Raw genomic sequence first — 14833 nt, forward strand, 5'->3', positions numbered from 1 at the left:
TCAGTATTCAATGAAGCATAAATAGCAAAGATGCTAAATTAATTCTATTTGCAAATGACGAGTTAAGTGAAGCCGCATTACAGAATGGACTAAGTAAGGTTGTAGTTCAAAGGCAAAACAGAAGAGTTAAATAAGATGAAGTGTGTGTCAGAGGCCAGACTCTCAATCCTAACTATGCAACCACAATATTATTTCATGTTTTAGAAGTCCTTTACCCAAGAACTAGAAAGTACAAGTTCCAAAATCAAGCAAAGAATTATATTCTGATTTAAGATACAAAAAATAAAAAAGGAGCAGCAGCTAAACACACTTGTCAATGTATATACTGAAAAAGCAGACTCATTAAAACCTTTATTACCAAGCTTGTACTATATAAATATTATGCAAACGATGTTGATGGCAATACAGGTAATTCAGGGCAGCTCATCCTTAAAGCATCCTGACCCGAGCTTTGATTCTCTCCCCACACAATCCTCACACCACAAACTGCACCAGATAGCAGGAATTCCCAGCACAGGAATGGCACTTAGCCTGTCACTGTCTATGCAGGGACTGGAAGCTTAGTTTCTGACCACTGGACCACTTCCAGGTGGAGGAATATATGGCAAGTTCACCAGGACGCCTACACCATCCCAACAGCTATTCCTCAAGTACTACAGAAGAAAGGTGGTGAGACAGATGGTTGTGCTCCACAGACTAGAGTCAACCCTTGAGTTGTCTGTTGGACCAGACACTGTTAAGTCATTAGGACTCTAATACCTTTAACACTGCTTAAAGAAAAAAAAAACACCCACACACAAAACTTCACACTCTTCAGTTTTTGCTAAATATAAGGTTAGACTTGCATCTCCTTGACAAAGGCAAACAGCCAATTAGTAAAAAAGGGCTGAGACATTTGCTTAAGACAGGGATTCCCCAAGGAAAACCATCATGCCAACTCAGGTTTGCGCTAGTAGGTTGCTGCTGCTCCTTTAGCTAACAGAAGGCAAAGCTTAGCTCAGGGATAAATTTTACTGTACTGCCAAGATATACATCCTTTGGTTGAGGACACTGTACATGCCATCTGCTTACACTGAATTTATTAATTTTGATTTAAAATGCCAGGCCATAATTCTTAAAAAATACATATATTTTTTTAAGCAATTGTTTTCAAAGTTGCTGATTATACCTGCATATTCCCTGGGGTTTGTCTTACAAACAAAATTGTGAAACTCAATTATTCTATGATTTTAAGTTGCTCTGGATTATTTTTCCTGCTTTCCAGACATAGCCTCTCACTTCCAGGCTTGAAAGAATTTTTTCTCCTACCTTTCAAAGACAATGCTGCCATTGCCTTCCCAAAGAAGCATCTGAATCCCAGCTTCCTGGAAAGCAGGATCTGTGGCCACATGTATGTCAGAAAATAAAACAGACTAAGGCACACAGCCATGCTCTGGGCTTGGAACCAACAAACATGGTACAGCTTGTAGCTGGACAACTAAAATCCTATTCCTCCAAAACAGCCTGGTCAGATCCAAACAGCCTTTTGGAAATGGTCCATCTCTCTCCTAACCCCAGAACTATGCTTGGGCATTATCTGTGAGAGTGTTAGTTGGCACAGGACAAAACTGTGTCATGAGCAGTACTAAAAATGTAACAGTAGAGTTGCATGCCATATTCACTCCTTATTTAGTTCCTACTATGAACATGCATCACAAATACAGTACCCAGCTGCTTCTGGAGAATATCATTTTTAGAAGTTAATTCCATAAGCAGCCAAATGCATTTCAGAATTAATAGGTCACCTTTTCCAGGCTTTATAGCTCCTAGCTTTAATATCACATCCTCACCTAGGTGGTTGTTGCTTTCAAACCAAGGGAACAGAACAATATAAAAATGTAACAGTTGGGCATTTGTGTTTCTGCATGTATTATATGCAGCACACATGAAAATTTGCACTCTAGGTTTTCGCAGTTTTTTAATGTGTTCAGGCAGACTAAACATGAGTATCTGACTTCTTAATTTCAGCAAGCCTGGATTGCTGCCAGTAGAACATTGGCCCTGACTGTCAGCTGGTATAGAGTGGGCATAGCTCTACGGACAGCATCCCAATGCAGAGCAGCTGAAACTCTGCTTCTCCAAACCCCACCCACATCAGTGTGATGAACAAGGAAGAAATTCAACTTATCAGCATTTTTGGGACAAATCTGTGGTTTTTTTCAATAATTCACAAAGTTATATATGTCTTCACAAATTGTTTCTCTCTTCTAAGTCAGAAATCCCAACTTTAAAAAATTTAATGCAAACCCGAATCAGAAACATTTACCCTTATTTTGCACAAAAAAGAACATAAGCAAGAAGTTCTTGTAAACACAAGAGAGGCACATAAAATTTTTCCAAAGCAAAACACAACTACCATGGTGCAAATCTAGATGTAAATATTATACTTGGCAGAAATTACTGTGTGTAAAACTTTGTATAGATGTGATTGCGCAGTGTCGTGGGGCACCCAAAAGTCATGCAGACAGTACAAAAACATACACCCCTTTTACAGCTGCTGACCTAAAGATGATGATGCTTCAGTCTCAATTCAGCTTACCTTCTTGTCTTAAAAGTGTAAGGGTATTGTGTATTGGATTTCCGTGGCAAGGTTTTGGTAGCAGGAGTGAGGTGGAGGGGAACAGGACAAGATGACACAACCCACCACTGGCCAAGGCCGAGCCCATCAGCGATGGTGCAGTACTTCTGGGATAACAGAGTTACGAAAGTGGAAAAAAACTGCTGCAGAACAGCAGCCAGAGAGAGGAGTGAGAGCATGAGAGTAACAACCCTGCAGATCCCAAGGTCAGTGTAGAAGGAGGGGTAGGAGGTGCTGAGATTCCCCTGCAGTCCGTGGTGCAGACTATGATGAGGCAGCTGCATCCCTGCAGCCATAGACGTCCACAAGGGAGCAGAGATTCACCTGCAACCTGGAGAGGACTCCAGTCCAGAGCAGGTGTATGGATGCTCAAAGGATTTTGACCCCATGGGAAGCCTATGCTGGAGGAGGCCCCTGGTAGGACCTGTGGACCCATGGAGAGAGGAGCTCATGCTGGAGCAGGTTTGCTGGCAGGTCCCCTCACAGGGGACCCACACTGGAGCAGCCTGCTCCTGAAGGACTGCATCCTGAGGGAGGGATCACATTGGAGCAGTTTGTGAAGAACTGCAGCCTGTGGGAAGAGTTCACATTAGAATAGTTCATGAAGGACTGTTTCCTGTGGGAGGGACCCCATGCTGGAGCAGGGGAAGAGTGTGAGGAGGATGGAGTGGCTGAGGTGTGCTGAACTGACTGCAACCTCCATTCTCCATCCCCCTTGTGTAGCTTGAGGGAAAGAGACAGAGAATTTGGGAATGAAGTGGAGCTCGGGAAGAAGGGAGGGATGGGGGGAAGGTGTTTTAGGATTTGAGTTTATTATTAATCATCCTACTCTGATTTGATTAAGTCAAACTAATTTCCCCAAGCGGAGTCTGTTTTGCCCATGACAGTCACTGGTGAGCGATCTCTCCCTGCCCTTATCTCGACTCACAAGCCTTTCATTATGTTTTCTCTCCCCTGTCAAGCTGAGTAGGGCAGTGATAGAGCAGTGGGCACCTACAACCCCAACAGGGTCAATCCACCACAGTATTGACAAAACTGCTTATTACTCTGTCAGACCTTGACCACCCATTTATAACCATTGGAGTACTGGCTGCCAATCTGGTCCAGTGAGTTCACCTAATCATCCACCTAATAACCACCTGCCTCAACCTAATAGTCCCATATGATGAACTCCCATAGCCTGATTTACCTGGGAATACTTTAATCATAGTGCCTTGAACTACAGGTACAATTTCAGTCTTCCAAAGAGATGAAAAATGACAAATTTATCTCAACAGTGATGTCAACACCCAACTAAAGACCATCACTCCAATTAACCAAAAAACCATCAGATCTTCCAAGAAAAACAACCAAAAGCCCACCCACATATGTGAATCAACAAATTTATTAAATCCCAGTGATGATAACACTGGAGGTATGAGACAGACATCTGTTTTTCACAGATCTTGGCCTACCTCCTAGTTCTGATGTGAAAAAAACCCACAAAGCAACAGCTAAAAAGAAAAATTAAAAAATTACTTTAGATCCAGAATTAGTATGATCCTTTTCTTTTGTTCCCAGGATACCTACAGCGACACTAGAAAAGGGTGATGCCAGAAAAGGGACTGTTCATTAAGATCTTAATTTTCTCCAGCTCCCTTCGGGCTCCTTGACAAAATGCTTCATTTCATATGAAAGTAAATGTTCGGGTCAAAGATCTCCACTTTTCATAGCTGTCAAAGGAAAAAGTCTGGTTTACACAGACACATCCATTCTGCTGTGACTTCTAAAACATCTTGTGTTGGGCTGAGCAAGAAGAGAGACAGCTGATTTACATGCACCCATGTCAAATCGTTTCACAGCATCAGTAAATAAAGGGAACATACAAGGCTGACTAAACCCAAGCTGATCAATACTGTGAATCATCGACTCAGAGATGGCTTTGAACACACACGCAGGACATCAGCTGGCAGCATGGTTGGAGCTGACCATCCTGGTGCTGGCAGAACCAGGAACCCATCACACACCACCCACGCTAGAAGCTCATTTAGAGCTGTTAATTGCCTTTGCTCTATGGAGAAAATGTGACCCTCATCAGTGGCAAGTGCTTTTTCTCAGAATATACCAAAGGAAGTCAGGCAACTCTTGCTCTACTGTACACCAAGAGTCACTGGGAGACTGCAGAGTAAGCAAGCTCATGGGCTTCTCATAAAGACAGAGTTATTCAGATTTGGTCTCTGAGCAAGTCCAGAGAATCACCCAATTAGTCTGTTTTCTGGAAAAGCTGGAGATAAAGCTTTTTAACAGTCCAAAATTAAGCAATGAATTCAGGCATGTCTACCTACAGTCACTGGCACAAGATAGGAGAATACCACATACAGTCATTCCTTAAGAACCAGTAGGAAAGTGTCTGCAGGTTTGGAGGATAGCCTAATCCCTAGGAAGTGGGGCTATCTCCTTTCCAAACACATTTATTTCCGGTTTCCCTTTAGAATCTTTCATCCATGCAGAAAACAAAAAAAAAAAGAAAAGAGAAGTTATTAAAAGAATGAAATGTTTCACTTCAATGTCAGCTGAAGGAAATACTACCACATGCTTTGCTAGTAATACCACATTAAAACACGGAAAGCAGAATGTCTTGTACCATGTACAAGAAACAAAGCTACCTGAATAACTTCCCCCCCCCCGCCACCTCGTCTTGTGATTCTCTCTAGAGCAAGTCATATGGCAGCACTTTTCTCCTTTTATGGGCAAAAAAAAAGGAGAAAGGAAGTCAGCAGCCGAGCAGGACTGCAGTGCCACATGAATCAAGCAGCTCAGAGCTGTGCTACTCCTCACTCATCCCTACCTCGGTGCATTATGGATATACACCCTGAAAGAGGGACACTATGAATCAACTGCCACTTAATGCATATATAATTACATGTCACTGAGTGTTTCACGCTGAACTCGTTACTACAGAATGTATTAAAAACCAAAGGATAGAAGGCATATAATATATTTGCATTTGCTTATCTACCATCTCCTCCCTTTGCGTGCATGTCCTGTCAATAGCAGGCAAAGCGCTTCTTTGGGAAACAGCTGTAGTGATAGTGTGACACTGAGCAGCAATTAAAATTATAGTGCTTTCTGCTGCATGAATTTCCACGTGTCCCACACCACCCCAGTGCCCACCACCCACACCCAGCTCAGTCCTTCTCTTCAGCTGCTCAGCAAGACAGATTCAGGGAAAGTTATTCATGATCCAACTCAGCAAATTTGGCTTTTTTTTTTTTTTGCAAGAGAGAACAGTGGAAATCTCATGAGCTCATTTTTAGGGAAAGGTAAATGATACACAAAATTCCCTATGTATCAGGCAAAAAAAAAGGAATAAAAGTCTTGTTATTTTATCAATAGAAAGAAAGAAATCATTGTTTCTGCCCCAATAATCAATACCAGACAATATGAGGACTCCCATCTGTAAACATCTACCGTACTGAGAAATTGTAAAGAAACCCACCTCCTCTCCATGTGTAGGCAATGGGATCAAGAATTTGTAAGAACTCCCCTCTCCCGCCCAAGCACAGGCAACAGGATCCATCAGCCAGATCACCATTGTGTACACATGGCCACCCATGGGACACCTGCTGTGGAGTCTGGGAACAAACCTGTCAGTCCTACAGGTATCCATCCTCCATTCAGAGCCACCTGGCTTTCCCTCAGCTGTTTATATGCAGTCATTCCAAGTGTTATCTGATTATTACAACTTAATTTGACTATTACAACTTATACTTGACTACTTTATTTGGGAGTGATGATGAAAACAACTGAATTCAATTACATGAGCTATGCTTGCTTGGTCATGGCCCACGCATTTAAGTTAAAATGCAGATAAGCATTTCCAGGGTCAGAGGCCCTGTCCTTAAAACAATTTTTTTTTTTTTTTAAGGAAGGAAACAGTCTCCCTGGTTATCAGATCATTATCAGGTCAGATCAGATGGCCAAAACAGCAGAGTTCAGTAGGGACTTTAAAATAATCTCATCATTTTTTGAAGTCCAGCACTACTCTTACACAGAACATGGAATTTTTGTTAAATATATATGTATAATGTATATATTCCTTACTGTTAAAGACTAATCATTTATTCCTTGGAAGCTTTGAAGTGTTTCAAGAATGTATTTAATTCTCTATTGACAAATGTTATTTCATTATAAACATGGACTGTTTCTTTAAAAAATAGTATTTTAACCTGTAGGTGTCCCTTTGCCTTATAAATTAGAAGACACTGAATAACAGCAACCGCCAAAGTACAAACACTTTATCACAATTGTGGTGACTCAGACTGTCAGGATTTGGCAGCCCACAGTGTTCCTCAGCAGCAGAACAAAAGGGGATTTTTTTTTTGGCAGTTTTACTTTTAGTTCAGTAAAGGACAACATGATACTGTCTGTGCCTTAATGAATCGAAACCTCAGTAAAACAAAGGCATAAGTAGTTGGAGCCCAATCATTCTGTGTCTCACGGTATAAAAATGGACAAAAAAATAGATATATATTATCTATACATCTAAGGCCTCTAAAACATGTGCTCTCCCTTTGTCTTTTGGGAAAAAATAAAATAAACAAAAGTAGTACTGTTATCTAGTTGCAGAAATACCAATCACTTCTACAGGCAACACAATCCCAAAATACTTCAAGATCAGGAATTATTTTCTGTTTTCCTACTGAATACAAGAGATGTTGACAGAATATTTTAAGTGGATTTTTTAATCTTTTCACTAATTAAAAATATAAACCCCATAAACCTAAATATCACACTATAACAGAGTATAAAACACATTTTGAGAAAGACTCGTTTTCCAGCATCCCCATCATGATCTCATCTGCAATGGCAAACTGCCCCCACAGTAATTGGTATTACAGAGCCCTGCTGAAGCACAGCCTTGTGAAAGGGTGAGGGAAGTGCTCCAGTCCTACAGGGCTTTTATGCTTTAATAATAAAAACATAGGAAAAACAGAGAATTAGCAGATTCAAATTCCTCTGCCACCATCACTGATTAGGGAGAGGATTACAGACTTATTTCCAGAAGCTTCTAAAGATGCCAACGTCCATCATGAAATCTTTATCTGAAGGAGTCACCAACTGCCTACAGATGATCCTTGAAGCAGAGCACTGTGCAGTTGCAGAGCTATACAGTACATGGAGTCAGACCATATATGTGTGGGTGGGAGAAAGTATAACTGAGACAAAATTAGACTATTCTTGGAAAGAAATGTAACAAATTTAACAACCTTAATAGCCTTCTCAAATCTAAACAGGTCTGAACAACTCTTGAGAAATACTATTACAGAATTTTCCCCCACCATTGCTTCCCTCCCCAGTTTCCACAGCATGGAGGGGATTATAGGAATCACCTCCAAAAAATCAGGACCAACAGATCACCTCTACTAAATAAATACCACTGTACATCTCCCATGGAAGCTATTTAAACACAATTCTAGAATCAATTTACTGGAGATAGGATCATACAGATCAGTTATCAGAGAGAATTTTCCTTCTTCTCCAAAACCAATTCTGCTCTGTAAGTGGCACCATCACTCAGCATTTCCACACCAGCTAACAACAGTAATGAATTTTTGCCCCACAGCTCCACACCACTATTAACATGCATGAGACAAACCAGAAGATGAACTTTCTCCCCCTCTTCCCAGAAAACCATTAACTCAAGCTAACCTTCCGGATTTAATCTGGGGCAGCTGCAAAATGAAAATTATAATGATCAAGTTAGGTATTAAATACACTCGCAATAAAGAAAATAAAACAGAAAGCAGGTTATCTGTGAAAAACAAGAAAACAAGCCCTTCCTCCCACTTCTTAGTCTAACCACATTCAGCCTAGGCAACAATAGACTTAGAACACTACTGAGCTCAGTTCAGTTGCAGAAGCAAATAGTATTCAGCTGTTTTAACATATCCCACCTTATTGGCAGGCACTATAGGACATGGATCCATTCAAGACATGGGTGTCCTGGCGGCCTCACATCTGCACCAAGATGCAATGGATGTCGTAAAGCATCTCATCAAGGACAAGACACCTACACTGGACAACTGAATTAAACCGGACTCAAATTGTGTTCTAAACTCAAACTAAAGACTTTCTCCTGGAATCCTCAGTCTTGCCAAATTCTGGCCTCCAACCCCACCCCCCAAATTTATACTCTTCTTAGATTTATTAGTCCATATGAGTCTAGAAGCACAAATTGGACTCAACAGGAGAATTTTTAGCATGGCTACAACAAATTTGGGTAAGGGAAAGTAAGATAACTGGGATAGTAAGCAGAAAACCATCTAACCTAGTAGGTAACAAAGTTCTGAAGGCTGTACCTTAAACTGATGTCTCCTATTCCTGGAAGCTCAAGAGGTACCTATGTTATTAAAAAGGGTTGTAAAACCCTCAGGCCTCCCCAGTAGCAAGATACAAAGTTATTCTTTTCACAAGCTCCTGAGGAAAGGAGTCATGCAATTTTGAAGTTTCAGATGAGAGAGCAGGAGCATGCCCCCAAGCACCATCGAGCAATTTAAAAGCATCAGGAAAGCAACCACAGAGGAAGTAAAAGTGGGTGGTAGGCTCTTTTCAGGTTGAGAGACTGGCTCCCAACCACATCTCTGCACACCAGGGTAGTGCCCTAAACCACAGTCCTAAGATTATTCCTGCTGAAGCCATGAAATGGAAAAATATTCACTGGATGAAACAATGAAACACCTATAGAAACCAGATTTCCCTCACCTGAATGCCTTAATCACAGGGCAGGAGTCACTCTCCCTCTGGCCTAATTATTGTTTGGGGTGTTTTTCAAAGCAACACAGTTGCAGGTGAAATAAAGGACAGCTTATGACACGCTGCTTGTTGCACTCTCTTGGGAAGAAGGTGATGTTAGCTAAAGGTACTTAAAGCTGAAAAGAGGACAGAGAATCAAGCATCATATTTAATGAGTATGGGATGCAACTAATGCAACATCAAACAAAGAGAAGAGAGAGAGATTGACATCACTGCAAATGCTTCTACCTCAGGTTTGAGGTAGAATGCATTTATTTCTTAGCAAAACAGGCTTTTCAAATCCTGAGGAAACATTTCCATCTCCGGATGCCAAATGCAGTGAGGCAGGAGAGAGATGCCACTCTCCAGAACAATCTCTGGTAATAGCTCTGGATGGATGCAGAAATGAAGCTCTGTGCATCTCATTTTCTTCACAGTAAAAAAATATGGAAAAGTGTGCTTTCAGACAGGGGTTTTAAGACCATCAACCTTAGCTTTGAGGCATCTAATTGTAAAATAGGCCACTCAAATAATTTATGAATTCAGGCAGTAATACAGCAGGGAAAAGGGTTCCCCCTCTGCCCAAATCCCATAAATTATATATAAAAAAAGCTTCTAACAACTATTTAAATTTTAAGTTAAACTTATGTGTATCAGAGAGATACAGGAGAGTACAGTCAGTGTAAGTCTACACATCCCCTTAAAAACACCAAACCACCTCCAGTGTTATTAAATTGTGAAAACTCACACTTTGTCATCCAGAGCTCACCATAGACAAATAGGATCAAACTCAAGATCCCAATATGCTCCATGCCACATTCTAGACATGACAACTCCCACGCCATATTGATGTTCTTCAACATGCCTGAGGGACACATGCTTGTGACTTATATTTATTAAGTCTTGAACCAAACCAGACCAGCACACAGAGGGACACATAACACCACTGGAAGGTTCCACCAGGTTTCAAAATTAACTTTTCACATGTTACAAATGTCATAAGTTCTTTACACAGATTTACTCAAAAATAAGCCTGGGACTTATGCATTAGCTTCACCTTTCACACTGCCAGTTATCCAAACCATGATGTTAAAAGTCAACCTGTCCACTATGAACAGTGCTACGGAAGTACTGTTGTTATGGATAAAGAAAAAAAAAAAAGCAAACAGAAGTCCCAGAGAGCACTGGTTTTGTAATCTGCTGAGAAGTTCATAAATTAGACAAGAGTATTTCAGCTGTTAGCATGCAAAAGTAACTGTTCTTGAGTAAAGGTAAGGCTGACTGATGTTTAACTAAATCTCATGGTTGGCATTATTTCTAAACATTTTAAATCCACAATACTAAATAAAAACCTTTCAAGCACCTGTGCTGTACTGGGTCACATCTGTTCTAAAAGGTATTTATCCTATATCTATCACTGTTAGTTTTTCTGTAGAATCCACTACTGCTACCAGTTTACTTACTGCTCATAGAAGTTCTTGGTTTAAAGATAAGACACACCTTTCATTTTAACTGGAAGCAGGAATTGGAATTTTGAGAAAGTAGAAGAATGGCAAATTCTTGGTACTTCAAAAGAATTCAGATCTGTACATCTCACATCACTGATGTTGCTCTCATCATCATTCCCAGCACTGCATAGCAGCTTCTATGACAATTTTAATTTAAACAACAAAATTAAAATTTATGACTGCATTTTTTGTAGCTCTCAAGCTGCCCCATATATTAAGTATTTTAATTCATGCCTCTCAAACTGTTTTCTCTGATTTAGTGTTACTGTTTTGCATTCCTAGATAACATGAGTAGAAAGCACTGCTAAAAGAATGATTGGTAATATTGAAATGGATCCAAATACATTCTGAATTCAGTACAGAGGAAACACTAAAAGCTTTCAGCTCCTTCAAATCAACATACATTGCTGGCATGCATATGCCCCTGTACATTGATGTTATAGGTCACATTGACACAGTCAGTTTGTCTCCAGGGATTTAACAGACCTAATGATGTCTGGATCATATACAGGTTTGGGATATAGAATAGTATTTTTCTGGTTTGTATAAAATATGAATTGAATTATCAAGTTCATGTGCTGCTGCATGTAGTGTGCACCTAGTGCTAAAGAATGCCAGTGACTCTACAAAAATATTTTACAGTTTCTCTAAAAACTCTAATTAGGAGGGTATTTGGAAGTAGATAGAAATACAACTGACTAAAGAGGTCTTACTTGTAGTATCTGTACATCTATAAAATATTATTTCTGTCAAAGTACCGGAATGGTTATTCATCTAAATAACATTTTATATTACTGACAGACATTTTAAGCTCTCGTTTTTATAACACATAACGTGCAAATCTGCAACATACTGCACATGCAAATCCTCAATGTCTTTGTGAGGCTACCATACTGCTGAGGCCAAAACATTTCAGCCTGACAAAACAGTGTCAAAAATGATGTCATGAGGACAAGCTAAGCACACTAACAATGAATTATCTTCTTAGCACTGTAAAATTCTCTAATAGACTCACTATTATGGCAAAATGACATCTGCTGACAGTAACTATGCAGTAGTATCCAAGATGGTCATCAGTTTTCCTTTTTGACTTAATCGAGGTTTTTTTTTTTACTCTAATTACTGGTATACATTGTCTTTTTAATCACTTGTTGTTTGTTCATTTTCTGTTTTTAATAAAGAACAGAAGTTCACGGGGAAAAAAATGCATCACTGCAAAAACAACACAGAAGGGTACTGAAAAAGTACAGAGCAGAATACAATAAAACATTGCACAGTCTTTGAGAAACCAGAACTCAGAAAACCTTGTAACCTTGTAAACCAGTAACTCAGAAAGCCTTGCTTATGTTTGCTGTAGTTTACATAGACCGAAATTTTAAAGACTAGATAAACTATACTACAGTTGTTCAAGTTGAAGAATTTTATTCGTAGTTGCTACCTTACATTTTTATGAACCTAAGTCAAACCCTTCATGATATTTCCATGATCTGTAATTTCATTTCATTGAAACTTTTTTTTTTTTAAGTCTACCCTAGAAAGTAGTAGGGGTTTATCATTAGTTTATAATTTCGGCCTAGTGAGGTGGGAGAGTGGCGGTAGTATAGGAGAGTAGAAAATATATTTAAACATGAGAAGTTACAAAGTTGATCTTTTTATACTACTTTTAAAAAGTACATTGCTGATGTATCAGTCTTCCTAACACCTAACACAAAAGTTACCATAACAGTGAAAAGGGAAGTATCAGCTCAGTTCTTCCCTGTGTAATATGAGTTGGGGTATTTTTGTAGAGCTGTGCTGAGCACGTGAAAATCTTTGCCCACAAGGGAATCTCATGTCACGACATTATTTCATGCCAGATCTCCCCACCTAAGAGTTCACTGCCAAAGTTGTTTTCATTTTTTTCTGACCTTGTAGACGGTCAAAACAGAAGAAGCAAAGGAAACACACCTCTGTCCCCCTTACCTTACTCTTTCCCCATACACATATAAACTGCCTTTAGAACTGGTAAACAAAAACAGAGAGCACAAAGATGGGCTGTACGACAACCAGAGACTATCAGGAACAGGCTGGAAACCAACACACATCACCACCCTCGGCAAGTTATTAGCAACACCACTGAGAGCCTGTGCAATTAAGAGCCTCGCTGTGTTGCTAGTGAATTATGGAGCATTCGATTTTACACAGTGGCGTCACGTATTATCAAGACCATAGTACAACAAACCCCACATAAATAAAATTAAAGCTAAACGGTCTTGAAATCAAATTAGGGGAAAAAGTAATAATAGGAAGAATGGATGCAAGCGTGGTATCTGTTCACTGTAACACCTCTCAATATGGACAGCGATTCCAACGAGAGGAAGGCAGCATTACAGAGCCTGTTTTTCATCTCTCGTCTAGGTACATCCCTCTGGAAACACCACGCTTATGCCACCCCCCATCCAGCAACTACCAGCAGCTAGAGCAGAAAGTTTTCAGTATAATCAAAGTTGGAAGCTTAATCTCCCTTTCTCCCCCCAGTACTCACTCCAACCAGAAACAGCGGCGCGCTGTGTGACCAACACCCCGGGCCAGCGCTGGAGCCCGGCCGGACTGCCCCGGGCCGGGTCCCCGCACGGGCGCTGTTCGTCCCCGCGGTCGCGGCAACTCCGGCACCACCCCCCGGCAGCGACAACCCGGACACTTCCACCCAAGAGGGCCAGTGGCTGGGGAAGCGTCTCCCCAGGCTGGGGCGAGGCCAAGCGGGGAACCTCCAGTGGGGCTTGCACCGCACCCGATGCCTCTCCAGACGCGGCTGGGAGCGAATGCAGCCCCCCCCGGCACTCACCGCCGCGGTGCCGCGGGCGCTGGCAGCGCTCCGGGGACGGCGCTTCCCAGGCAACAGTTGGCCGTGTCCCCCCCGTGTCCCCCGGCGCCGCCCCCGCGGTGCGGTGCGAGGGGCACCGCGGGGAGGGTGACTCGGGGCCGGGCAGCGGGCACAAAGGCGGCTGCCCCGAGGGTTTGGGGGGCTCGGGGAGCGCAGGAACCCCGGGGCTGCAGCGCGCCGTCCCCGCCCCGCCGCCGCGGGGTGATGCGGGGGCGCCGAGCGAAGGAGCGGCAGAGGCGGCTCAGCCCGCCCGCTCCCGCACAGCCCCCGGGGGGGTGGCGGCCCCCGGCGCCTCTCCGCCCTTACCTGAGCCGCCCGTCGCTGCTGGCCGCTGCAGGGACCCTCGTCCATCCCCCGCTGCTCCTCCGAGTCAGTCGCCGGCGCTGCGGCGCGGCCCAGCCCGCCCGGCCCAGCGCGACGCTGTGGCAGAACCGCCCCGCCCCGCGGTGGCTGCGTGCGGCTCCCGCCGGCGGCCGCCCCGGGCGCGGCTCCCCCGGACCCGCCTCCCACCGCCCGGGGCTGGGGGGGCGAGGCGCCCTCCGTGGGATAGTGGATGGGGATGGTGTTGGGGGATGGGTCGCTCAGCCCCACACAGACCGTCCGTGGGGTCCCCCTGGCTCCGCAGTTCGGGGGTCTGGGGTGTCCGCTTGGGAATAAGGGCAGGGCAGCAAGCGGGTGTCACCCAGCCCGGGGACATCGGCGCTGACCCCAACCCTCCCCGTCTCCTCTCCTCTCCTCCCAGCCCGTGGGCTCTGTTTTGGGGTGGGGGGCAGGCGGGACGGGACGGGGCGTGCGTGTGTAAATGCTGGAGTTCGGGATTGCAGATACGTTTTTGTTTTTTCTTTTATAAATTTCTGGCTTTGCAGAAGGCAGCGCTTCCTCAAGACGTAAAAAAAAAAAAAAAAAAGAAAGAAAAAAAAAAAAAAGAGATCTGAGCCCATTCACAGCTCGTGAAAATACTGTACTTCCTCTTGCTGTGATGAGGGTTAAATGAGGTTAAAATCGCTAGAATGGCTGTGCGGCGCTTGATTTCCCCCTTCCCCAAAAGCCAGTCTGTGAATCATTTACAGA

General features: G+C 42.8%; 1 protein-coding gene across 9 annotated transcripts in view; it reads right to left on the reverse strand.

The window, feature by feature from the left end:
• Positions 1-14205, reverse strand: part of CYRIA (CYFIP related Rac1 interactor A) — a 53361-nt gene extending 39156 nt beyond the window's left edge. For 5 of the 9 annotated variants that reach the window (XM_032682804.1, XM_032682795.1, XM_032682799.1 and 2 more), the window contains exon 1: positions 14069-14198. The gene's annotated coding sequence lies outside the window, so the exon portion shown is untranslated. Of the gene's footprint in view, positions 1-13423; positions 13477-13723; positions 13745-14068 lie in introns of those variants that run through there. The other 4 variants (XM_032682797.1, XM_032682798.1, XM_032682802.1 and 1 more) reach the window with 4 other exon arrangements.
• Positions 14206-14833: the final 628 nt, after the last annotated feature.

Source organism: Chiroxiphia lanceolata, chromosome 3, assembly GCF_009829145.1.
Source record: "Chiroxiphia lanceolata isolate bChiLan1 chromosome 3, bChiLan1.pri, whole genome shotgun sequence".
NCBI lineage: Eukaryota > Metazoa > Chordata > Aves > Passeriformes > Pipridae > Chiroxiphia > Chiroxiphia lanceolata.